This window comes from Lytechinus variegatus, chromosome 19 (genome assembly GCF_018143015.1).
Source record: "Lytechinus variegatus isolate NC3 chromosome 19, Lvar_3.0, whole genome shotgun sequence".
NCBI lineage: Eukaryota > Metazoa > Echinodermata > Echinoidea > Temnopleuroida > Toxopneustidae > Lytechinus > Lytechinus variegatus.
Window position 1 is genome coordinate 11,728,786 of NC_054758.1, and position 27,457 is coordinate 11,756,242.

The 27,457-nt window shown below is 36.2% G+C and overlaps 1 protein-coding gene across 1 annotated transcript in view; it reads right to left on the reverse strand.

Moving 5' to 3' along the window:
• The window catches only part of LOC121406342 (inositol 1,4,5-triphosphate receptor associated 1-like), a 57,048-nt gene extending 50,981 nt beyond the window's left edge, over positions 1 to 6,067 (reverse strand). The window contains exon 1 of the mRNA XM_041597374.1: positions 5,917 to 6,067. The gene's annotated coding sequence lies outside the window, so the exon portion shown is untranslated. The remainder of the gene's footprint in view (positions 1 to 5,916) is intronic.
• Between the last annotated feature and the right edge of the window lie 21,390 nt (positions 6,068 to 27,457).

Below are 27,457 nucleotides of genomic sequence, written 5' to 3' on the forward strand. Positions count from 1 at the left end.
CAATGCCAGAGTCTGGTCCCTCACCATGGCTTGTTGCAAAGAATATCCAATCTTCCGTTGCAAGGACAGTTACACAGAAGATATCGCTTAAATTAGTAGGCGGTCCCTTCTGAAAACTATACCCATTTCTTTGAAGCAGAGAAATACTCCCAGCCGTCCCGGAATTTCTTTTACTGAAAAGTTCACTAAGTCTGTTGAGGGTGAATTGATCAGAGGCAATTACAAAAAAAAAAGGAATGCCATTCTTTTCCAAGGCACACACAGTGAACATGGTCACTTCGTGATTGTGCGTCCAGTATTTTGGATCTCATTAGAAATGGTATTTGGCAATGACATTTTTTGCAAAATCAATCTGAATGAAAATTTTGTTAAGATCATCCTGCATAATCATTTTTCTACTCCCCAAGAATTGATTGCCCATTAATCCTTTGTAAGGCATTCACCTACATTGTATGCTCCATCAATATACTTTATTGATGCTAATGTACATTATCTTGCCCTTTTTCTGAATGTTATACTCAGGCCATATTGAATGGGACTTGTTGTCAAGTAATTGTATAATTTCATCCTGATTTGGAGTGTAATTACTAATCAGAAGGCTTTTAATGTTTATAACTGTGATCTACAGCTAAGATATCAACATGCCATTGGAACAAAATTGGCTAACGCACACCCCTTTAAAGATATGATAATGGTAATTCCGTTACCATGTAATTCCGTTACCACAGTTACAGCAGAATTAGAAATGATATTTCAAAAAAATGTTGCTCAGTCGTTAGCAAGTCACATGAAATCAGAGAATTCAGAATTATATAAAATTCAAGCAAGTATTTAGTTCATAGGAAAAACTTTTCAGTTTCATGGTAACGGAATTACATCCGTTTTTGTAGTAGATTGCAAAATTTTCTCTGAGAAATTTGAAAATACCCATGATAAAGACATTTGCTACTGGTAATTATTACACCTTCACACACAACATTAGATGATTTTGAACCAAAATTGTAAAATATTTTTTTAGTTATCAAATTTATCCAAAATAATGTAAAATACATGTTCTCTAATTGAAAATGGTCATCAAATTCAAAAGATTGCTCCGCAAAAACCGTAACAGATATTTGAAAAAGATTTTCAGTTCCTTAAAATATAAGGTTTTGTGTAAAAAGGACATTCACATTCAGATGCATATTATTAATTTTGAATTTTACTGTTTTTACCCTCTCCCATGTGGAATTGCCCAACTATATTTATTCTCTTTTCTTCTAACGACCAGTTCAATGTTTACATTTCAGGTATTAGAGGAAGCCATTATGGTTCCAATTGGTTCCGTTATTTTATTACTCTGTTATTAATTAGCTTTTGATATGACATGCTATCAGTTTCACTATGAATAGATAAGGCAATAGTCAGAAGTATTTCAGTTTTGTTTAATAACAAGACTTGCTCCAGGATCCTTAGATTTTCAAGACTATGAATTCACATTGCTAATATCTATTTGATAGAAAATATCAAAGTTTCACAAGCTTCGTGAAGGGTTTGTTCCAAGTTTCCATTGATATTAAAAGCAATAGAATAATGTCAAATTATGTTGACTTAAAGATTCAAGTAAGGGGCTCTCTTAAAATCATTTTTAGATTTTTCTTTATACTGAACCTAATTGTACATGTAAGACTACACCATAGAAAGTATTTTCCATAATTCTAAATTAGATATTTATCAACATATTCAAAGAGCTCTTTCCTTAAATATAAAAACTACACTATCTTTTCAAAATAATGTTTAAGATAATCTTTAATACAGTATGTTTTGTTAAATATTGTAAGTTTTCATTAATTATGTCACTAATATAACTTGTATTGATTTAATTTGTTCTAATTTGTATGACATATTTTAGGTTTGAAGTTTAGATTTATTGGATATTTTAAATTCCAAGGTTTTTAATGTATAATTTAGTAATTTAATAAATTTTGTAAAGCGCAGTCTTTTGACTATCATGCGCTATATAAATTTCAAATATTATTATTGTTATAATTCTTATACAATCCTTGTACAGAAAATTGCTACACAAATGAACTTTTGTACAGCACTCATAAAAAATGTGGAGTAAATTGTGATGCAATACCAGGATAATGATTACCAGCCTGCAAGAATCAGAGAATTCATGCAACAGTGACTAAAAGAAAAAAAACAGTAATATTCATCATTTTGATGGAATTCCTAACAAAGTTTATAATATGTGTGAAACTACATGCACAACTTGATTTAAAAACTAATGCTCTCAAATGACCATGATTTGGTCAGTTTCTGAAGTAAAGTTCAACTTGAGAAAAATGGAGGTCGGACGTACAAAAAGGTTGATTCTTTTATGGAATTGCCCTAAGAGTAAAACATGGAAAATGCTATTTAATCTGAACATTGGCGTTGACTGTGGATGGTTATCATGGTTTGAGTTTCTAGCAACTAGCAAACCTTACAACGGAGCCTGTTCCCTTGATGACGTACAGAATCTCGTCCCTCGCTTCCCATCTAATTTCCATGAGGAAGGGGGTCGGTACTCGCCGAGTTTCAATGGCATTGTTTTAAAAAGAAATCATTATTATGTACATGTACATTTTGCTTTTCATTTCATATTACATGTACATAGGCCTATGCACATGAGCTTCTACAATCTGCATGAAAATTGTACTCTTTAAACTTACTTAGAATTAAATAGATTGGCCACCAGGGACCAATCCAAAGTTGGATTGAAGTTTGAATTCAGTCTAACTCGATTGAAAATTTCAATCCAATTTTGGATTGGTCCATGACCACAATCTACATGTATTAGACTGACTTTCAATCTACAGAATAAATCACTCCTTTTTGATAAATAATACTAATAATAAAGTAACATTTATATACTGCACAGTAAAAAGAAAACAACACATTGTTTAAGCCTTTCACTCTTACAACAAGCCGTTTAAACTTCTTTGTAATTGTTTAAACTTTTTAAACAAATTGTTTAAAAAGTTTAAACAGTTGTTTAAAAAAATTAAACAATAGTTGCTAGTGTGACTGGCTTGAACAACATGCTTAAAATTATAAACAGCATTTTTAGAGTGAGTATCACTTTAAGTGCTTCACATTGTAATTTTTATCACCCTGTCTTTGGATCCTGGCATGCCTGCAGATGCACTGTCTCCAATCCCTAGGGAGCATTCCAACAGAAGTTCAAAGACTCAAATGCTAGGCATACTACATACGCTTTCACATCCTACCAGGTACCCATTTAACACCTGGGTGGAGAGTGGCAAAGTGTGGATTGAGGCCTTACCAAAGGACGCTAGGCCGTGGTGGGGATCGAACACATGACCCTCTGATTATAACGCAAGAGTCAGAACCACTACACCACAACACTTCCCTACTACATGTATTTGAGCAGGAGAACTGATACAACTGATCTAAGAAATACACAAAAATACAGAATCTGTTCACACTTATCACAGCCGTCCATTCTATTCCTCGATGAAAAGAAACGTTGCAGGGAGGACCAAGCCTAGATGGCCCTTCGACGTAGACAAGAACCTGGCCAGACACTTGAAATCAGATCAAGTATACAAAAGAAGAATCCATTTTTTTCTAAATTAACAGGAAATCCGACCACCAACAAACGAGTCCTGTTCCAATATGATATCCAACAAAAAGTTTGGACGTTGATAAATCTCACTAGACATACTACATGTAGGCACAATGCTCCTGCGTGCAAGTGAACTCTTACTCTCCATTGTCTGATAATGCTTTTTTCTCTCCCAAGGAGTTCTGTAATAATAGCCTGATTCTCCTTGAAAATGACAATTCAACCATATTTTTATTGTCCTCTGAACAATATATAGCTTTCAACTATATAGGGCCTATTGTACACTCAAAATTGGAGAAGTACTGTTTGTATAACTTATATCTCGGCAAATATCTAGGCAATAAAATGTCTTTGAAGTCTGGGAGAGTGAAAAAAAATTGTCCTGCCTTTTTGTAGGAGATTCATACACGCATTTTTTTTTTAATTTGCAGTTTATTATTTGTCCAAGATTTAAATTCAATTTCTTCTTGAGAAGGTGTAATTTTGAATATTCAAGGAGTCACTTTTTACTACACTGCAGTAAACCCACGCAACACGGGAGGTTTCAAAAACTCAAATGAGATGAATTTTACATTTTTTCAAATAATACCCTATTAATTCTAGTAACTAATTATAATAATAAACAAAATAATAATATCGACATACATATATATATATACCCAAGGTAAGTACTTCAAATCCAAAAAATTGTTATCCCAGGGGCCATGCTATTATCATTACTCAATTTAATAGCCATATTTTCTAATCTCACATTATACACCAGTAGATTATAAATCCTAACTAAAAAAAAGTTGAGTGGTCGATGTAGTCAACAGCATGAACAAGGTACTTTTAAATCGGTATTTTCAAAAAGAAATTTTTAAATGAACCTCTATTCCTGCTGACGAATGAGACTCGCTCAAGTAAATTTCCTTAGAACTAAAGAAGAAAAATTATGCAAGTACTTCTAGAAGTGCTCAAAATAACCGTTTCATTCTGAAGATCTCAAGAGTATGAACTCACTCCTTGTATTAAAGTCAGAAAAATTAACTCAAGAAGGTCAATTCAACAGCATAAAAAGAACATACATTTCCTGAGAACAAAAACCCTCAAATGATCCTCTTTTCCTTTAATTAGCAGAAGCTCTCTAAACTATCCACACTCTAGTTGGTCAATGATTCAAGAAGATTTTTTTTTAAATTCCCAAGGGCTTTTAAGGTGGAACTCAAAGGAAAATGAACTTCGATACTAGTTTTATTCCTTCTAAAGCTCTCCAAAATAAGTTAATATCCTATTGAAAATATTGGGAATAACTCTAGATGGCCCAACAGACCAAGGGTGTAAACTTCTCAAGGACTTTAAGACAAAACTCAAATATGGAAATGTATTCATTGCGAATCTCTCCATAAGTTATCAATTGACAAGTTTAACTCTATATATGGTCAATGCATCCACCAGGTAAAATTTTCGAGGACTTATAGGGTGAAACTCAAACTCAAATGAATCTGCACTCCGCCAGAAGCACTGCTGAGGTGTACAATCAACTCTAGATGCTCAATACAACAGCATCAAGAACATGATTTTCTAAGGACTTTGGGAACAACACGCAAACTCAAATGAACTTCCTTTCCTCTCCAAACTCAAAGTAAGTTATTACTCACACAGTTGAACTCTAGATGGTCAACGGCATCATCAAAAACACACATTTCCTGAGGAACTTTTAGGAGGAAAATCAAATGAAATGAACCACTATTCCTTCTAGAGCTATCCTCTAGTTATCCTCAGGAATAAAACAAAACTCAAATGAATCTCTAATATGAACCTTAACGTTCTGCAAATCTCCAAAGAGTACAATCAAACCTCAGTATATTGTGATCCTTTTCCTCTAAATTTCCCTCGGATTTTTTTTTAAAGATGAAACTCAAAGGAAAATGAACCTTCTGAAGCACTCCAAACTCTGAGTAAGTTCATCCTGTACAAATTGATATATCTATGGATGGTCAACATTGAGAATACAAATCTTCCCAGGGAGTCAGCGACTTTGAAGATGAAACTCAAATGAAAGTGAACATGTCTTCCTCATAAAGCTTTCCAAACTCTGAGTAAGTTTATTTAACTGTAGATGGTCAAAGGTAATAAGATGATATTTTCCCAGGTTTTTGTAAGATGAAACTCAAATGAATATGAACCTGCATCCATTCAGCACTTCTGAGTAAGTTAATCCTGTACCAGTTTAACTTGAGATGGTCAATCAATGGCAACAAGACAATATATTTTCCCAGGGAGTCAGAGGCTTTTAAGATGAAACATAATTGAAAATAAACCTGTATTCCTAAAAAAAGCTCTCCAAACTCTGTAGAAGTTTATCCTGTAAAAGTTCAATTCTGAGCTAGTGATATGAAGAAGAGAAATTAGTTGGAGTCTTCAACGAGAGGAAACACAAAAATGTCTATTCCATATGAAGACTGACGAGGTTATGACCCTCTTACTATCCTAAGAACACTTAGAATTACAAAGATACAAGAGCATTTCACCAAGCATACTGTCACTGATTGTCATTGACAAACTACCTCTGAGCCAATCAGGTGCAAGAATTTCAGTAGGTTACAACAAATGGTCAGTGAAAATCAATTACTACATGTTTTGTGAAACGCTCCCCTGGACAGTATCTCTATGGTCTGACTACGTTCACTGACACATTCCCTCAACAAAAGACCAAGGCTTACCTGATCAATATGATATCGATTGCAGTACTATCATACACAAAACGGGATCAATATTTGTGTTCGGTGGAAAGTGAACACAAGGAATTGCCATACTTCACTTAACAAAGAGGACAAAGTCATTCAAGTAACACCTGGTCTTTCTGTTCACTAATCTTCCTTTTATTCCGCCTAATCTCTGCTTTATTCTTCCTGATCACTTCATCCATTCTATTAAACCTTCTTTAAAGCTCCTCTCGCCCCTTTTATGCAAGTTCTTCTGATTCATATCAAACTGTAAATGGACAAGTTCTTTCTGCCCCCTTTATGATGATCTCCCCCACCCTCTTTCATAGTTTTCTCAAATGACCTTTCCCATTTTAGGATAAGTGTCAACACTTTCCAAATGAAGATGTTGTATAAGCTTTCCTGTCATCGCATCACGTGGTATTCAAATTGTAAGAAAGAAATGGTATAGACCAGGGAAGTGTTTCATGAAAGGACTTGTCGGACGTTTTATCCGACAAGTCCCACTTTATCTGACAGTAACAGTATCTCTCAGCCATTCAACGGAGAAAGTTGTGAGAACTGACAACTTGTCAGATGAAATGTTGATGAAACACTCCCCAGGCGACTAGAATGGCAAGTCGGTGATCAACTTTGGAAAAATAGCTGCATAGCCTGCTTTTGAAGCATTTGCTACATATTTAGGCTACTGTCACATCCCAATCATTAGGAACATTTACTCCAATATTAGGATTCATCCTGTAAACTTGAAAATATCAACAGTCAATTATAATACAGGATTCTACAGAAAGTTCAAAGACGCCTCTCACTGATTAATTTCCCGCCCTAGGGAATCAAGAGACGCTTCTCTATGGTCTACTGGCATAGATACAAGGTTACTTGGATAGACGTGCTTAGTGTTCAAGATAAAAGTGGTTGGTGAAAGCCACGAATCGTAAGTTTCTTCATAGACATTTTCAATCATTTCCAAATTCCAGTACATAAATAACTGACTAATACCCCTTTCATATTGCGCTTTTCCCCGGAGGTGGAGAACTTCGCCTGTGAAACAGCCAGTATGAAAGCAAACCGGAGAACTTCTCCTCTTTAATGACGTCAGAGGTCATTTTTTCTCCTGAACTGAGATTCCGCGCGCTAGCTAGCTATTATTTCCGTGGCTAAATGAAAAAAGGCCTCGCTTTATGAGCGATTTGATCATTCCATAGAGTTAAATACCCTCAAACATACTATTGTTTTTTTTTTCACTAACGATATTTACTATCATAAAAGCGTTACTCACATGCTGAAAATATATCAAAATACTTGATTCTTTTTTTTTTGTTTTGCTTCTAATATTGCTAGAATATGTTGTAATTAGGTGGTCTGTCATTTATGACAGATCACCTCTTAATTTCGTCAGAATTTTCTTTTTATTTATTTTTAACGATTTTTTTGTCGCCAAGTTATCTCAAAATCGACTTGATCAATTTCATTGAATTTCATGTCATTTATAGGATCTGTCATGGACACGTCAGAATAAGCTTTTCAAGGTCAACAGGTCATGATGACGTCATCTAGGCGCCATTTTGTAAAATCACATTATCAATCACATCTCCATTATCAATTATCAAAAATCAATCAAATTAACATCACATCAACTTCAGGTCAAAGGTCATCAGGTCATGTCATCAAAAGTCACCTGGAGGTCACGACGCGCGCGTACGCGCGCGTCAAAATTTAAAAATGCTCAAAATCACTTTTTGACCAAACAAGAGTACGTTTCAGGTCATTCTAAGCATTTCAAAAATTTGCGCGCGCGCACGCATGCGTGCGCGTTTCCGCGCGTAACACCTTAACGCAACGCAGAAACACCGTTTTTTTTACATCATTGCATTGATAATAAAATTCTGAACAATTCGATACCTTGATCAACCTTCTACGACCATTAATAACGAAATTAACACCCGTTAAAGTTTGCAGCACGTGTGCGCGCGAGCTCTCACTATAGGCCATATATGGGCAAAAACATGCCAATTGAAAATTCACTGTAGCTCTTTAAATAGTCCGTTGACCCCCAATTTTTTTTTCATATATCGATAGAGTATGAGTTGATGATTTGATTTCATGTCACCATTGTCCCTAAATTATATCGTGACGTCATCAAAATGGCGCCTAAACTAAAAATTTTATTTTTTCAAAAATGACGTCATCAAATTTATGCAAATTTGGTTGTAACTTCTCGAATATAGATCATTTTTCGCCCAGATTTCGATATGATGTAGTTTAGAATATACTCTTTCTCCTTAGTAAACATAAATTTTCGTTTTGAGAAATGCATCATTGCGTAAAACAGCGATGAAAAGAGGCATGTCATTTTTCCTCATTTTGCGTGTAATCTCTATGGGACATGACTTTTTCTCAAAACTAGATTCGACATTCCTCTATTTCGTGAGCCATATCTCCATTTTTTCTTGTCGGTTTTCCCTGAGCTTTTAGTATGTTGTAGCTGAGATTCTGAGCTTTCGCAAGTGTGCCCTTCATTTTTTGATCAGATGCCGGGATCATGCCCGTATTTCACTTGCAAAATTGGACTTGTAATTCTCAAAATTGTTTACGTGTATTCTCTATGGGGAATATCGTGGCTTTTACTGCTTTCTAAAGGGCGCGGGTTCGAGTCCTGGGGTGAACAAGATGATTTTTTTTTTCCATTTTTTTTTCTTTTTGCCACTTCTTACATGATCCTTTATGATAATTAAAAGGTATAAATGTTTAAATTTAGCAAGATAAAACAGATTATAATTGATTTTTTTCATATCACATGTGTTTTGCGTGTAATCTCTATGGGACATGACTTTTTCTCAAAACTAGATTCGACATTCCTCTATTTCGTGAGCCATATCTCCATTGTTTCTTGTCAGTGTTCCCTGAGCTTTTAGTATGCTGTAGCTGAGATTCTTAGCTTTCACACCTGTGCCTTCATTTTTCGATTTGATGCCGAGATCATGCCCGTTTATCGCTTGCAAAATTGGATTTGTAATTCTCAAATTTGCTTACGTGTAAAGTCTATAGGAAATATGCTAGCTCAATCGGTTAGGCGTCAGACTTGCATCTCATTCAATCATGCGGGCAGGGGTTCGAGTCCGCGGGTGAACATGATTTTTTTTTTTACTATCTTGCGCACGATCAATTATAACAATTCTAATAATTAATAGCTTAAATATTGCAAAATAAAACAAGTTATAATTACTTTTTTTTCGTAATATATCTATCTAATCATATCCGTTAATCCGCTATCTGTTATAAATCTATCTATATTTCTATCTATCTATCCATCTGTCTGTCTATCTATCTACCTACATGACATAAATGTCTATCTCTCTATTTAATATATATCTACCTGTTTGAATATGTATCTCTCTCTCACTCTATCTATCTATCCATATATATGTCAATATGTCTATCTACCTACTTTGTATATGTATCTGTCTATCTATCTCTCTCTCTGTCTAATATAATATACCTATCGGTTTAGATATATATATTTATCTATCTTTCTATATATCCATCCATCTATCTGCCTGTCTATCTATCGTTCTATATGTTTGTCTGTCTGGCTATCTATCTATCTATCTATCTATTTCTCTTATATATATCTATTTGAATATGTCTATCTTTCTATATCAATCTATCTGTCTCTTTACCTACCTATCTATCTGTCTATCTATCTACAGTCGTCCTCAAAATTATTCATACCCTTGTTGATATTTGTGTTTTTTCATGTTTGTGATGAAATGAATGCATTTTGTCAAGTTTTCCTATGATTTGTATGTGACCTACTAGTGAAAGAATAACAACAATGCACAATTCAAGAAATTTCTCTTTTCAGGGGTAATTTATTCATAGATATTCAAAAAATGTCATGTTCAAAATTATTCATACCCAAGGTTTTCTGAATCTAATGTCTTTCATTAATGGTTAATAGCATAGCCTTTTTTCTTTACGACTGCTTCTAGATGATTCCAGTACATGTCCAGAAGCTTTCTGCATGTATCCTGCGGGATGTTGGCCCATTCTTCCTTGGTGTAGGCCTCAAGCTGGGTCAGGTTGGTCGGGTTCCTAGCCATCACTCTCACCTTCAAGTCTCGCCACAAGTTCTTGATCGGATTCAGGTCAGGACTCTGACTTGTCCATTCTAGGACGTTGATATCATGGTCCTTGAACCATTTCTTCACCAGCTTGGTGGTATGCTTTGGGTCATTGTCTGGTTGGTACTTCCAGTTGGGGCCAACCAGGAGTTTCTCAGCAGATTCCTTCAAGTTCTCATCAAGGATATGGATATAATCCTCCTTTTTCATGATTCCTTGGACTCTTAACGAGGCTTCCTGTGCCACTGGAAGAGAAACATCCCCGTAGCATTATGTGCCTACCACCATGCTTGACGGTTGGCAAAGTGTTCTTTGGATTGTATGTTTCCCCTTTCTCCCTCGAGACTTATCCAACATCCATATGGCCAAATAACCCCAACTTCATCTCATCAGACCATAGCATGGTTGACCAAAAGCTTGGATTTTGTTTCAGATGACCTCTAGCAAAGGCCAGTCGAGCCTTCAGATGTTTCTCCCTGAGCAGCGGTCTTCCGAGGCCTTTCGTACATGGAGACCTCCTTTGTGCGAAACTCGCTCGATGGTGGACCGTGACACCTTCATCCCTGACCGGTCAAGCGTTTCAAGTAGGGCCTTGGTTGTGGTCCGGGGGTTGTAAGTGACCTCTTAGCAGATTTTCCTGGCAAGTTTAGGGGACACCTTGCACTTCCTGCCACGCCCACTAAGGTTCTTCACAGTGTTGTACCTCTTGTGCTTCTTGATTATGCTCTGGACTGTCGCTACAGGGACGTCATACTGATTTGGAATAGCCTCTAACCCGTTCCCTCACTGTGGGCATGCACAAGAAGTTGTCGTAGGTCCTCACTGAGCTCCTTCTTTTTGACCATGATAATCAGAGACTGAGAATGACCAGAATGCTTTCCTCTATTCATACCCTTACAGAAAGATGCTATTTTCTATCATTGTTTAATGATTTGTTTAACAAAGAAGGTATTTAATTCATTGGAACATCTTGAAATAACTATAGGACAAAGAATAGCACATTCCCAGACAGTAAAAATAATACACATTGTCATAAAAGGACATTTTTGTTGAGGAATTGGCAAGGGTATGAATAATTCTGAACAAGTGCAAAAAATAACCTTTGACCCTATCTATTATTATGCAAATGAAGACGAGCCAGCTCATATGTCAAATCATGCATAGCAACAAGCAGACAAAAGATACAAAGATAGTTACATCATAATAGCTTTTTCAAGTGAAGAATCTACTAAAGAATGTTTTTCCACAAGGGGTATGAATAATTTTGAGGACAACTGTATATGTCTGTCTATCTATGTTTTATTAATATAACCACCTATCATTTATCTCTCTATCCCTCACTTGATCCATCCATCGCGCCATCCATCTATATATATAATCATGATCTATCTTCTATATATCTGTTTGAATATGTATGTCTGACGATTGTCATCACCACATTTATAATCACATTTGGCAATGGTCAAAATTTATTATTTGGATGTCTACGATCAAGATTATCAATCATATCTAAATGATTCATTTCATACATTAGCCGACACTGAATGACAAATCATGACAGACCACCTAATTCGTCCGCATGACGAATTAAATTGTAATTTTTTACATCTTTTTGTAATCAGTAAGAAGCAATATTCATTTCGTTCGTTCTAATTCTGCGTGGACATGCCGAGTGAGCTGATCAGCAGCAACTGTCTACCTGCCGTCATCTCCAAAACTTCACTGATCAAATTAATGAGGTATTTGCAATTATTTAGGGAATAGTACGAATAAAATTCAAATAAAAAAAACATGCGCTTTCATTTGCACTTACTTCCGCCCGAGCAAATCACCTGTCGACTTTCGTCGGGGAAGAGATGTCAGTGCGAAAGGGTACATTTTTCTCTTCGCCAGGGAAGTGAGGAATGCGTGCCGGAGAAGTTTGTTGGGGAAAAATGAAGAGGCCAGTCTGAAAGGGGTATAATACCTACTCTTCAGTGGGTGCAAAGAAAATACATGAAACTAGGAATGCAAGAATGATCCTAAAATCACAAATGTTTCGCTCAGTGAACTTGAAAGCTACCTTAAATGTTCAAACGACATTTTTCTGCTTATATGCTCTTGAGCAGAATGCAAACTTTGTATTAACTACTGTTTCCTCCCCCTCTTATTGATAAAACAGGATTGTACACAACTAGCTCTTGCTTATTGATTGATTCATTCATTTATTTCCACACTTCATAAACAGAACAATACAGTGTAAAGATATATTACAAAATACAGTACAATAAAGAAAACATACACTATACAAAAGAATAAACCAAAATCTAACCAATATTTAAATCAGACAAGAAGAGAAACAGTATATGTAAATGTGGGGGATCATTTAAAAAGTTAAAAACTTATAACATAATCCCAATTTTGTCAATAAAAGTTTGATTTTAGCAGAGAAAGACTAGAAAAAAAAGTGTAATTGAGTTAACTTAGTCTAAGGAAGTTAAAGTTTCTGTAGAAGAAATGTTTTAAGTTTATATTTAAATACATGAAGGGATAGAGAACTTTTGACATCTTCAGGGAGACTGTTCCACTAAAGTTCTATCTAATAAATATTTATTTGAAGACCCCCAAACAATAATTCCGTTATTGAGATATGATAATATTGAAGTGTTATAAAGCATTAAGAGAATATTTGTGGGACAAATTCATGTAATCTATTCAAACACCTATATTGCTAGAAATGAGGGGGTTTATCTTGACTTTTCCATTTTAAATTATCATCAAAGTAAATTCCAAGGAATTTTACACTCTCCACCCTTTCTACTTCAATATCATTAATATATAATTTAACAGATTTTTTATCTACATTGTTTCTCCTGATGATCATAAAATTTGCTTTCTTAATATTCAAAGCTAAATTATTAACAGAGAACCATTCCTGTATTTATTTAGCTCAATATTCATATTTTGTTGTAAATAATCTATGTCACTGTGAGGTCAGGTCGCGGAAAAGGAGAAAAGGGTCTCAGAATGGGTGGTGCCAAGCACAAGACAACAGTCAAGGTATCACAAAGGTTATAGGAGAATATTTTTTTAATTTTCAGCTAATAATAATAAACAATAATAAAAATAAAAGAATTACAATACATGTAGCAGAATTATGAGGTCACCAGTAACAAGATTTATGCAACCTAAACAAAAGCAAAAGAAAAGAGTTAATTCTTAAACTACTCAAGTCAATACTTTAATGGAGTATATCAGGCCATCATAAAGGGCCCACTAACTGAGCAACAAAGTGAAAAAAACCACAACAGATTATCTTTGGCAAGCTTAAACTCATGAATGCTATTTTGGGATTAATGGATCAATAGGCCAATCAATATGTGCTATTTGAGGCATGGGATCAGGCTGATGGGCTGGGGTTTATGAGAGGGTAAATGGCCACTTGGTCCACACCCACTTCGTCTACTTCCCATTTGGTCTAATCCCACATGATAATAATAATAACATTTATATAGTGCCATCTATCTAGAAAAATTCTATTCCGAGGTGCGTTGTTATCATTATTATTATTCCCCCGGCTTTGGCTCGGGTTGCCTTTCAGCGCTCATGCATTCAAGGAATCAATCCTGCCAGGTACCCATTCACCTCACCTGGGTCGAGTGCAGCACAATGTGGATAAATTTCTTGCTGAAGGAAATTACGCCATGGCTGGGATTCGAACCCACGACCCTCTGTTTCAAAGTCAGAAGACTTATCCACTGGGCCACAACGCTCCACGTGGTCTTAACCACGTGGTCTAATCCCAATTGGTCTGCAAGCCATTACATAAATTCAATTTCCATAAATTGCCACTTGGGAACGCTAGCAAAGTGATCTTCCAAACTACATGTACTTAGTGGAAACTAGTTTAACATGTAATAAGAACACTCAAAGCAGTCTTGTAAGCGATTTTCCAAACCTGTTTGTGATGTGGTTTTCAAGATTGCTTCGCCTTGATAAAGTGGTTTTAGCGTAAATGAGGACACAACCGTTCTTCGGGAAACAACCTTCACATATTTTTGGTGGGCTACTCCCTGGTCTGCCGTGCAAACCCTTCACTCGAGTCAAAGGGTCTGAAGGTGCAGTCTACTCATGCCTTGTGTACTAAGGCCCTCAAAAAGCAAGTTTTGTATTTGCTAGTCTTTACATGGAGACACACTTGTTGATTAAAGTTTCAGGGTCTGTGCCTGCAGACTAGGCTACTCCATACAGTGTGTAGAACTGGGGAGCGTTTCATCAATATTTTCATTCGACAAGTTGTCAGATCTGACATCTTTCCATGATTTTGATTGGCTGAGAGGCACTGTTCCTATGGTAACTGTCGGATAAAACGTCTGACAAGTCCTTTCATGAAACGCCCCCCTGGGCGTTGTGGCGTGCGCCTGTAATCCAAGCTACGTGGGGAAGTTACAAATTGATGCAGAGGTTCGGGGTTCGAATCCTGGTCACGTCTTTCGGATGGTGACGTTAAAGGTCGGTCCCAGACGTAAATAATCATATCTGATTGATACACGTCTGACAAAACTCAAATACACACACACACACACAGAATGCCCACGCTACAGTTTCAAATTTCGCGCGAACAGGTTACCCTACTGAAGTAGTTCTGAAGGAGATGGTCATAATACTCTTGCAAAGCGATCTTCGGTTTGGTTTCCTAAACTGGTTTTATAGGGGAAACCAGTTCAAGTATACTGAGAATGGGGTCCTCGTCAATAGAAACAGAAGGGAGAGGTTAGCAAACCTGCTGGTTGTCTTCTTCAACTGTCACCTACATGTGTGCATTACTTCACATGGCAAACAATGCTTGTGATCAAATAACTGAATGCCAACGTGAGATACAAAACTTCTGGGACCACCCATTTGTCAAATATAAGTGCAATTGTACAAATGTGCTCTTTAATAACATAACAGCATTATCTACCCATCGTTCCAGGCTCTAACAATACTTAAGTTTCAAATTCAGAATGATCCTTTTTCAGCTTTTAAATGACAAGTTAAGTTTGATAAAGCCTCAAGCATATCTGAAGCTGTTTTGTCTGAAGCTACTGAGAAACTGACAAACTATAATAGTGTTCATTTTTTTCCTCCGACGAATAAATGATTAAAAAAGTGAAAAAATAGAAGTAACGGAAGGGTATAATATATATAAATTGAATGAAGAATAAGAAAGTTATGAGCATTTGAATATTGCGATCATGGAGATTCTCACATTGGCAATGCGACAAAGATGTGTGATGTCACTAGTGAACAACTCTCCCCATAACTTTAGTTATTTCACTTAAACTGCCTTTTTATCACATCTATCAGTAGATCATGTGTTCTTTCTATAGGAGGGCATGTAATACAGATTTTTAAAGAAAACATCATGGATAAAGAGTTTGTATCACAATAAGAAAAAGAAAAAAGAGACATTTTAGGGGGTATTTTATAGTCCATCAAAGGGAAAGTTGTTCACATGTGACATCACACATGCTTGTCGCATTGCCAATTGGAGGATCTCCATGGCATTAGTGATTGCAATATTCAAATGCTCATAACTTTCTCATTATTTGTCAGATTTTTCGCAAACTTTCTTTGTTCTTATTCTTTGATTTTTCTGTTTCAACACAAGCCTACTTGTTCAATAGGTTTCATTCCCCTTCATTATAAAGGAGGTCACCCCTTGATAGCACTATCATGCAATTAATATTTATTTTCATTGTTAAAGGACAAGTCCACCCCAACAAAAACTTGATTTGAATAAAAAGAGAAAAATTCAACAAGTATAACACTGAAAATTTTCAAAATCGGAAGTAAAATAAGAAAGTTATGACATTTTAAAGTTTCGCTTCATTTCACAAAACAGTTTAATATATGCGCATCTCGGTCGGTATGAAAATGAGGGAACTGATGACATCGCTCACTCACTATTTCTTTTGTATTTTATTATATGAAACATTTTGATTTTCTCGTCATTGTCATGTGAAATGAAGTTTCATTTCTCCCTGAACACGTGGAATTCCATTATTTTAACATTTTGTTCTTCAGGCAAGGAGGTCCTAATCATCAAATTCGTAAAAATTGAAATATTGTATAATTCAAACAACAAAAAACAAAAGAAATAGTGAGTGACATCGACTCTCTCATTTGGATGTAACTAGCTCGTTCATTCTATTTTCTTAAAAATAAGCGAAACTTTGAAATGTCATAACTTTCTTATGTTACATCCGATTTTGATGAAATTTTCAGCATTGTGCTTATCTGATTTTTCTCTATTGATTCAAATCAACATTTTTCTGAGGTGGACTTGACCTTTAAAGAAACTTATAAGTTTGTCAAATTGTTTGGGACCAATGGCATCTGTTCAATTCAATTGGACAGATGCAGATTTATCTGGTTGATAATAGGTATTATGCATTGATCTGATCTCAAAACATGCTTTGACTTGAATAATCCACTTCTGGCAAGTAGACTACTGTATTGCTAGTTTTCTTGAGCATTGGATCTGAGTCTGTGTCTACAGACTAATCATCTCACACTTGAGAGAACAAAATCCTTTTCTTTTTTTTCTTTTTTTTATATTTTCCTCACATTCCATAATCACACTATCTAAAGGTCAAAGTCAGTGAAGATCATCTAACATGCATTGGTAATGGCCTTTGCTAGTGAGTACAGAAGAAAAGTATGAAGTATGATGATTGTTTGTAGCCATACATACTTCTTTAGTCTGCAAACACAGACCCTTGGTTTTCACAATCCACATAGTGCACAACGCAGTCTGAATTGCGAGGACAGAATCAGCGATTTCAAACGTCGATTCAAAACGCTGATCGTAAACGTGGAACCTCTGGGAGTGCTGTTTATGCTTAAATTTTCAGAGCAAATCATGATATCCAGCTGGCTTCGCATCGTAAAGTGAGGTCAAATTGGGCGCGCCTTTTTTCGAAAGTTTTCTTTCCGAATGTTGTTATTACGTGGAGATAACATGGAGCAATACGACTGTATTTGCCCGCGGATTTTCATCTCACCAGAAGCATGTACCAAATGACGTCATTTAAACACGTTTACGATCGTGGTTCTGTTTATACTTCCCCAGAAAGCCTGATTCTGGTCAAACGACGTTTACAAACGCACCTTTTGGTGAGTTTACGATCGGCGTTTTGAAACAGTGTTTAAATGAAAGTAAGCATGGACGCAACCGTGTTTTCGACTAACCACGTTTGGAAACGCTGATTCTGGCCTCAAAAGTGGAAGCATAAACACGGCCTTCGTGAGACTACATTCAGTACTGTGACAGCATAGCAGGCTAAACCGGAGGGTTTGGAGCGTACAGTGCTCACTCTACACATGATTTTGGTTAAAGGGGAAGTTCACCCTGACAAAAAGTTTATTGCAAAATAGCAGAAAAAATAATAAAGAATATTGCCGAAGGTTTGAGAAAAATTCATCAAATAATTAAAAAGTAATTAGAATTTCAATTATTTGATTTGTGACGTCATATGCGAGCAGTATTCCTACATAGCGAATGGTAAAAAATCAATGAAATGTCATTTTCTCAGAAAATTGAAAATGGTTTTCACTGTACCTTTTGTATATCAATAGACAAATTACTTCACACCTGATCATGAATAGCAAACAAAATTAAATCAGGAACCATACAAAATTTGAAATTCATGCATTTTATATTACATAACACATGGGGCAGCTGCTCATTTATGACGTCACAAATCCAAAACTTTGAACTCTGATAACTTTCTTACTCTTTAACGGATTTTTCTCAAATCTTCACCAATATTTTATAAATATTTTTTCTGCTATTTTTACACCAAAGTTTTCTTCAGGGTGAACTTCCCCTTTAAAGTGCTAAATTTGAGTCTGTGCTAGAATGTACATACTTCACTATTTCTCAGACATACATCAATCGCAAATGCAATCCAGGATATTGAAATCAAACTCAGATTGCAATTGATTTATGTGGTCTACACGGAAATCTACATGTACATGGGAATTTAGGTCAATTGCAACCCGTAAGCGGAGTTCGAATTGAAACGTATACCCTTTTCATAAACCTATCCTCCAATTAGCCGCCTAAGAGTAATGCGGATAATTCAATAAAAATTGCGTTCACAAACTCCGAAAATAAGCCGCATTATTTTTACGAGCGCCTGTCCTGAAAAAGGCGGATAATCGTCATGACAACTGGACACGCCCCCTCCGATGCGGTTGTGTTGGAAAAGGGTGACCTTGTGACCACCGCACCATGGCAATTATCCGCATTATTTGGAAATGCGTTCATCTTGTCCCGATGCTGCTATTATGCGGATAATAGCAGCATCAAAATAATGCGGATAACACTGGTCCTCCTCCAAATTTACGACCAAACTATGCTGCTATTAGCCGCATAATTGGGTTTATGAAAGGGATATAATGCAACTCTTTAAGACAGGGAGGGAATAACAATGGAATACATGTATGTGCCAACTAACATGAAGCTGGCACTTGTTAAACCCTCAATAATAGACAAAGCCAGAAAAGGCCAAAAATGTAATTAGTTTTTGGGGCTTGAATTCAGGCAAAAGCTGTAAGACCTGCATCTCTGAGTGCTTCAAATGTAAACATTCACGCTTCTTGGAAAGATTATGAGGGAAATCCCCTTAAACGTGGTGATCGAAATCACATGGACGTTTCTTGGGCAGCTATCCATCTGCCAAGTTTAATTAGTAGAGTACAAGGCACTTTGCTTCATATGTACAGTATTCCATATTCACACTGGGGCAAAAAGGGGAAATTCTATGCAGTACATCCCAACAAAGAACATACATGTAGACTACCTGCATAGGCCTACATTTCATTTTATTACATTTTCTTAATAACAGAAATTTTAGAATTGACTTGACGACAGAAAAATCCTGTTTCGGGTCAATAATGTTAATTTTAGTAGGGTATTATCTGACAATTTAAGTGTAACGGCTATTGACTGTCAGGCCTTAGTGAAACTTAGAATTTTGAACTGCTTAGTACTTTAGTATCCAGCACCTTCTCTTGGCAATGTTTTTATTTTGTTACAAATATGAATATTCTGGGCATTTATCATGCTTATTTTGTGATTGGAATCAGATTCAGAAAGCTACAGACGATTTTCAGCCCATTTGATGCTTGATAAGTACACGTAGCACATCTAATTAAAATGGATGTACTGCAAAAATCACAAAATTAATCCAATAAAAGAACACATTTTTATTTATTTTAGGGCACGAAGGGTGTCACCCCAATCCACCAATAAGTTATCAGGGAAAGTTCTCTGTACATAGCTAAAATAGTAATTTGGTCTTTAAAACGTAAAAATAAGGAAAATAATATCTGAAAGAGCAATTCTTCTTCTTCTTTAATACTGTCATACTTTGAAGAACTTTGTAAAAATTTAATAATAGACAAGAGGCAAGATTTTCCAGACTGCATTCAACCAGGTACTCATATAACGGTAATGTCACTGATCGATTTTGACAATTCTTTGAGATTTCATAGTGTGCAACAGGCAAAAAAATAATACTTTATTTTCAGGGGCTTCTTTACTTATTCATCGCTTACTGCTTAAATTTTCAAACATTGGATTATTAGCTTTAAACGGATGCTCCGGGCAGAAAATATTTATATAGATCTTAATAAATAGAGTAAAATGCTGAAAAATTCATCAAAATTGGATACCAAATAATGAAGTTATTGAATTTTAAAGTTTAGCAATATTTTTTGAAAACAGTTATATGCACACCGTCATGAATATTCATTAGGTGGGCTGATGATGTCACATCCCCACTTTCCTTTTTCTTATCTTATTACATGAAATCATAATTTTTTCATACATGTGTAAATGATGTGTCTCCATTATGATGAAGGAAGTTGAACTAATAAATAACTGATGCACTTGTTCAGTTGTTACTCAAATTGTTTTAATAGTTCTTGGTAGAAAATTTTTGAACAAACCTAATTTCAATAAAATACAAAAGAACAAGCGGGAGTATGATATCATCAGCCCGCCTAATGAATATTCATGAGGACATGCTGCCTGGAACTGTTTCACCGGAAAAAGGCAAATCTTTAAAATGCAACAACTTTGTTATTTGTTACCCAATTTTGCTCAATGATTTTTATTGAGATATATATCTCCAGTGATTGGGGATTTTCAGGGGATTTTTTTTTTATTTTCCAGGGCTCTTTTGAGCATTTTGGGGAGCAAAATTGCCCCGAGCCCCATGTTTATTTCCCTACAGAAATTTTCAAGCTTGCGGAAAGCATGCGACTAGCTTGCGCAAGCTTGCGGCATGCTAGTAACTAGCATGCGGCTAGCTTAATAAGCGTGTAATATGCGTGCAGAGTAATAGTTAAGCGATCTTTTAGCGAGCAGGGACTGTTCGCTAGCATGCACTCGCTTATTAAGCGAGCGCCCTGCTAGTCGCATGCTAGTTACTAGCAAGCGGCACGCTTAAATTTCTGTAGGGGTTTACCCCTAGTGCACAAATCTCATGCTTGAGTTAACCCACAGAGCCTTTTAAATCCTGATTGTCTTCTTATTCCTTGAAGCTCACACAGAATTTCTTCTGCATTCAACCAGGTACTTTATATGGGTAATGTCGTTGATCAATCTTGACAATTCATATGTCATTTTTAAGCTCAGAACGACTTACTTTTGTTTTTTCCTTTTCATAATCGGGTAGGAAATGATTTGTCTGTTGAATGTTGATATACAAAAGGTACAGTAAAAACTATTTTCAATTTTATGAGAAAATGACATTTCATATTTTCATTGATATTTTATTATTCATTATGTAGAAATGCTGCTTGCATATGATGCCACAAATAAAATAATTAGAATTCTTAAATTCTTTTTAATCATTTGATGGATTTTTCTCAAACCTTCAGCAATATTTTTTTATAATTTTTTTTTCTGCTATTTCTACAATAAACTATTTGTCAGGGTGAATTTTCCCTTTAATACTGTAATCACAACCAAATTTCTGTCAAGGGGAACTCTCTCTTATAATGCTTGTTGTACCAGTAACTGTAAGAAAAAACTGATCATATGTCAAGACATCAAAATTTTGGTCAATCACATCATTGTGATGACAGACGATCGTACTGCCCATGCACGCCTTGAAGCCGGCTTATCTACATACATGTACATGTATAAAATCACAACCCTTTAGTATTCAAGGTTAAAATAATAATGAAATATAACTGGCACATTTGCAAGGGGAGATCAGGGTGTACGAGTACAAGTCTGTTCAAAATTGTTTGATTCAGGATCGGGATGCTATCCCCCGGCCATCATATTCTGATGCTAAAGCTCCTTAAAAAACTACACTGTCATATTTCAGGGAAAAAAATACACAAGGGCTTGGGCCGGGGGGGCCACTTCCAGTCACGAGTGGATACCATGCGTGACCATGGGGTCTCGAAAAGCACCCTAAACACGTAATTTCCATACTCTGAAAATGCACCCCTTAACAAGTATTGGCGTGTGAAACCCTACCCTTAACAAGTATTGGAAACAAAACAATACTCTTGGCAAATATTCCCTGAAATGAACCCCTAAACAAGTACAGGGATGTTTTATTGTTACGGGTCCTTCGGTCGTCAGCTTTACCTTATTTGGTTTAGTACGACCCCACCTTCTACACCTCGCGCAAATCGGACTCTAAACACGAAGTGTTGGGGCAAAAAGGACATCCTTTATAAAACATTTTAATTTTGTTTTATCATCCCCGCAAATTCGACCCTAAACACGTAATTTTCCTAGCGAAATAGATACCCTTTTTTAATTATTTTTGTGTTTTTGACACCCTTATCACGTTACGTACGTAACGTGCCCTATCGTGAAAAAGACATCCTTTTTACGTGTTTTTTTGGTCGCGCATGGTATCCACTCGTCAATGTAAGTGGCCCCCCCGGGGGCTTGGGACAATTTTGCCCTTGGAAGTGGAAGGGGGTACTCGACCAAAAAAATAGTAGGTCTGTGCCGCGGGCAAGACTGAAAACGGGGGCCTTGGAGCGGGCTTATTGTAAAAAGGAGGGTCCTCGGAACAGGCTTCGGAACTACAAATGTTTGTGAAAACGGGGGTCCTTGGAACGGGTTGCCTGTTTGTGAGTGCAAATTCATCCCTATGGAACTGGCATACGTGTATGCAGTTAGCGAGGCACGGGTGCTGGGTGCGCAAGTGCAGAGGCGATGGTCGGGCAGCGCTTTGCGGCAGCTTTTCACCAAAATTGCGGCTCATTGTAGCAGAACAATACGGCCGGAACGGCGTAACGGAAAATATGCGAAGCTTTGGAGCGGATTTCTTTCTTTTTTCCTCGATAAGAAGAAAATGCCTTGGAACGGAAATTTAAATTTAAAAATGGGGGTCCTCTCCACGGCACATACCCACTATGCACTATATACTGAGTGCTCCCCCCCCTCCCGGGACGTGCATCTGGTATCAGCAACCCAACAATTAGAATTGGAAAAGTCATTGTATAAACTTACCAAGTAATAATGCAAGCAATAACATGCTGAAGGAGGCTAACTCATAAAATAGTAATTCCTTGATCAGACCATCAGACTGTGGGCTAGCTACCACCAGTACCAGGCTAGGAGCAGATTCAGTCAGATCAAACTAAGCTCAGGTGAAATCAACAAGTGTTTATTTATCCAAATTCCAAAATCAACAAGCATGCAAAAATCCTCTCCTCCAAGGAACAATAACAATACAAATCACACAGTACAAGCTGCTATTGTAAAAAATCAATGCATATTCCTCAATAATTCCTTGATGGGTTATTACTTTATATTGCCCTCAACAATGACTGGTCCAGTTGATACAAAACCCATGCATGCAGGTAATAGCATGGAATAGTCCCTTCCTAAGAATACTGGAATGATTTTAGGACTGTGTGTGCAGTGTGTGTTGATATCCTGAAGTGGTTTTGAAGTCAGCCTCAACTTGAAAAGTGAGACCAACTATTAGTCTACGCACATCAGACCCAAGCCAAGATCCAATGACGAGAGGGTTGATATCTGAAAAGTGCTTTTTTAAAGATTACATGTAAATAAATAATTCCAATGAAACGAAGCAGTACGTGAATCATCACTTTGTGATGACGGACAAATTGTCTAAAGATTATAACCCTGAGTCGACTTCAACAATTCTTTTTTGTGCAATATCACCATCGATCAAGCGAGCTTATAATAATTGAGCTAATTTGCAAGTGAAATAATAATAATATGATTTGTATGGCGCCAAATCCATAAGAATATCAAATGCTCTAGGCGCACTAGTGCAAAGTAGAGGTGAAAAAGAAGGAAAAGTATTCAGATTAAAAGTGCTGAAGACAAATAGAAGGGATAAATATCAATTGTAGGCCAAATTAAGCATATAGGTTTTAAGATTAGATTTAAACATTTCAACAGAGCTACTATCTTTAATGGTTCGAGGAAGAGAATTCCATGCGGATGGCCCAGCATGGGCAAATGTATGTTCCCCCCACTTTGTTTTGATTTTAGGGATAACCATCAAACCAGAGTCTTGAGAACGAAGAGATCTAGAAGGGGTATATTGGTGTGTCTGAAACAGACTTGAATAAGAAAATTAAACTCCATGATGTATCACATCCTTTGGCTTTGAACACGAATGTTACTGAGCTTTGTTGCTTGGCAAATGGCAATGTCCTTTGGCAGAGCACCAATCAAAATTTGCCACTCTCCACCCAGGTGTTAAATGGGTATACATGGTAGATTGCGAACATCAATGTTATTTGCTTTAATAGTTTTAATAGCAATTAGAGTGTACTGACTTCTCATTCCTGGAAATGCTGGAAATCCAGGAATACTCCCCAGGGAGTGGAGATTGTGAATACACCATACATGTGGGCAAGCGACAGACTGGGATAATAGTATAGGCCTATCTGTAAAGCACTTCGAGCTGTTGTTCAGATAAAAAGCACTATTAAAGTGGAAAATAATCAGTACTTTTGTCCTGCCATGTCTTATTACATGTAGGTGGGACTTTTTTTTTATAAAAAGCAGCATTTCTTTCATGTTCTTGACCTCCAATTAAGGCCAAGAAGAAAAAGCATACATGTAAATAAATGCCAAAATTTCCTGGGATTTTTTTTGCTAGAGCTATAGTACATGTAGAACAAAAAACAAGAGGACAACACCAACATTTCAAAAGGTGTTTGATATATAAGACTAACCAGGAAACAAAAATCTTGGTATTTAGTCTATTTATACAAACTCTATAGATATCCACTGTTTGAATAGTAAACATCCTTGTTGTGTGAAAGACATGTACAGTCATTTATTACTTGGTGGCTCAGACAGAAAAAAAAAGAAAAAAACCTTGAAGTGCATGATGGTGATGAAAATTATAATTAAGAAGCACACAACAGCAATGAAGAAATAATACTTATATATCATCATATTAAGAAATCATTGCAAATTGAATCTTTTTTAAAAAGAGGTTTTGTTAACAGTTAGTTACAGGTATATTTCTTTTTAAAAAATTGAAATATTTCAATCAAACTTATTTTAGTTGAGGTTCACTGATTCAAATCAGACTCAGGCCTACATGAATATATAATTCACTATGTTCCAGCTATAAAAGCCTGTTCTCAATTATGTCTCCATTTTCTCTGGCCTGGGTTACATCCAATCTTTGGGGCAATAATACTAAAATGAACCCCCCCCACACACACACACACAAACATATTCCTTTAAGCCTTCATAAGGTATATAATGCCAGGACCCATTTAAATATTATTTTTTCAATCACCAGCTTCAAATAAGAATTCTTGAATATAAAATTGATATCTTTAGATAATCCCCAGGTATTTGCATTAATTAATTATTTATTTATTGGTTTTATTTATTTCATACTGCTGGATAGGCCTGTTCAGTTATGAAAAACTGCTTTCCAAAGGTGCCCTGCAGTTTAACAAATAACTCGACATCATAGCAAATCAATGTATGTAACATATTGATAAAGTAAAAACAGAATACATTATATACATGTATATAAGGCAGTGCTGCACCATCCAGAGTTTGCGCAATCTCGAGATTTTAGCCCAATTGGCCCTCTTCGCGATTAATCTCGAGATTCAAGAAACCCCGTCTCCACTATCGCAAGAAGAGCAATTCCTGCTCAAGCGAGGCATCGATGTATTATGGTCTGACGCCGTGAATAAATAATACCGAGTGCGTCTACACCTACGAATTAGCGCGATAATTCGTAAAATAGCGTGCTATTTTGCAAATAGTCCCAAGTTGACTTGGGATTGCAATCTCGAGATTAATCCTACGAACTAGCGCGATAATTGCGCTTTTGTTATTTTGTAAGTGCATGTATTGTACCAGTCATTATTATCACTGTGCTAATCTTTGTTATTGTCATGATTGTATTCTTGGAAAAGAAATGAAATGAAAACAAAACATTTCAACCTAACTATCAATGTCTGAATTTAAAGACTACTGATTAGTATTGTACTGGAGTCACTTCCCAGGTAATATACATACCACATGGGATCATCATCAAAACACCACTGACTGGATGTATTCACACTTAACACTAATCCAGTTTAACTTGATGTTTTTTATCATAAAAAACCCACTGTACTGGCTGCATCCACACTTTATACTAATCAAGATTTAATAACTTTTAGTATGGATGCTTTTAATATCTTCATCAAAACATGACTGTATGGGCTGCATTCACATTTTGCACTAATCCAGTTTAACTTTCAGTTTTGATGTTAATCATCATCAAAACACCACTGTACTGGCTGCATCCACACTTGATACTAATCGAGCTTTAATCACTTTTAGAATGGATGTTTTTCTTCATCAAAGCACCACTGTACTGGCTGCATTCACACGCTTAAAATCCAGTTCAACTTTTAGTTTTGACGTTTGTCATCAAAACATAATAATCAAGCTTTAGCATGGATGCTTTTCTTCATCATAACACCACTGCACTGGCTGCATTCACACTTTACTTTACACTAATTTAGTTAAACTTCTAAGTACAAATTTTGTTATCATCAAAACACCATGGATGCATCCACACTTGATACTAATCCAAATTAATTTTCAGTACGGATAAGTCATCATCACAACATGCACCTCTAAATTTATACTGACTGTGTTCACACTTAAAATCTATTTTGCTAAATTTCAGTGTCCATATTTGTCATTGTACAACGCCTACTTAGCTTGTTGTACGCGATCAAATGGGAGGCTGAATGTCACACATTCGTACCGTTGCACACAAGACGTACCATCCAAAATGTACCGTCCAAAATGTACCATTGCACGGCTTTAAGAGGTGACGTCACAATGCGATTTCATTAAATAAGGTGACAATGCGCGTACAGCCCGCTGGCTAAATGCGCAATGTTGTCCAAGAATATGTGCGCTTGTGGGCCCGGCTTGTGGGATTTTGCTTTTTGCTTTCAATATTTTTGCTCCCTTTTCATAGATTACTGGAGGGAAAAACTCTTGTGTTTTTTCATATTTTCGCTAGATTCCGAGGCGTTGTACAACACAAATAGCGAATATTCTTATTCGTGCAATGGTGCGAGATTTCGCATTCGGTGAAAGAAAGAAACGCTCTATTCAACTCGGCTAACGCCTCGTTGAATAGAGCATCTTTCTTTCACCTCATGCGAAATCTCGCACCATCGCACTCATGCCTATTCGCTATTTGTATATCATCAAAGAATGCATCTTACTGGCTGCATTCCCATTTATCATACTGTATTCTATAAAATGTATTTCAATTCGTTGTACTGATCCTTATTATCATACTGAAATTTTAAATTTCTTTTTTTTTTAATCATTGTTTTTTGGCTCATAACTCATGACTTTATTCTTTTGCATGTGTGTCTGGTTTTCTCTTGACTACAGTTATTCAGTTAACTTTACTTGACCCTGGCAGTGGCAGTCCAGTGGGCGCACAATCTACATGTACATGTATATTCTG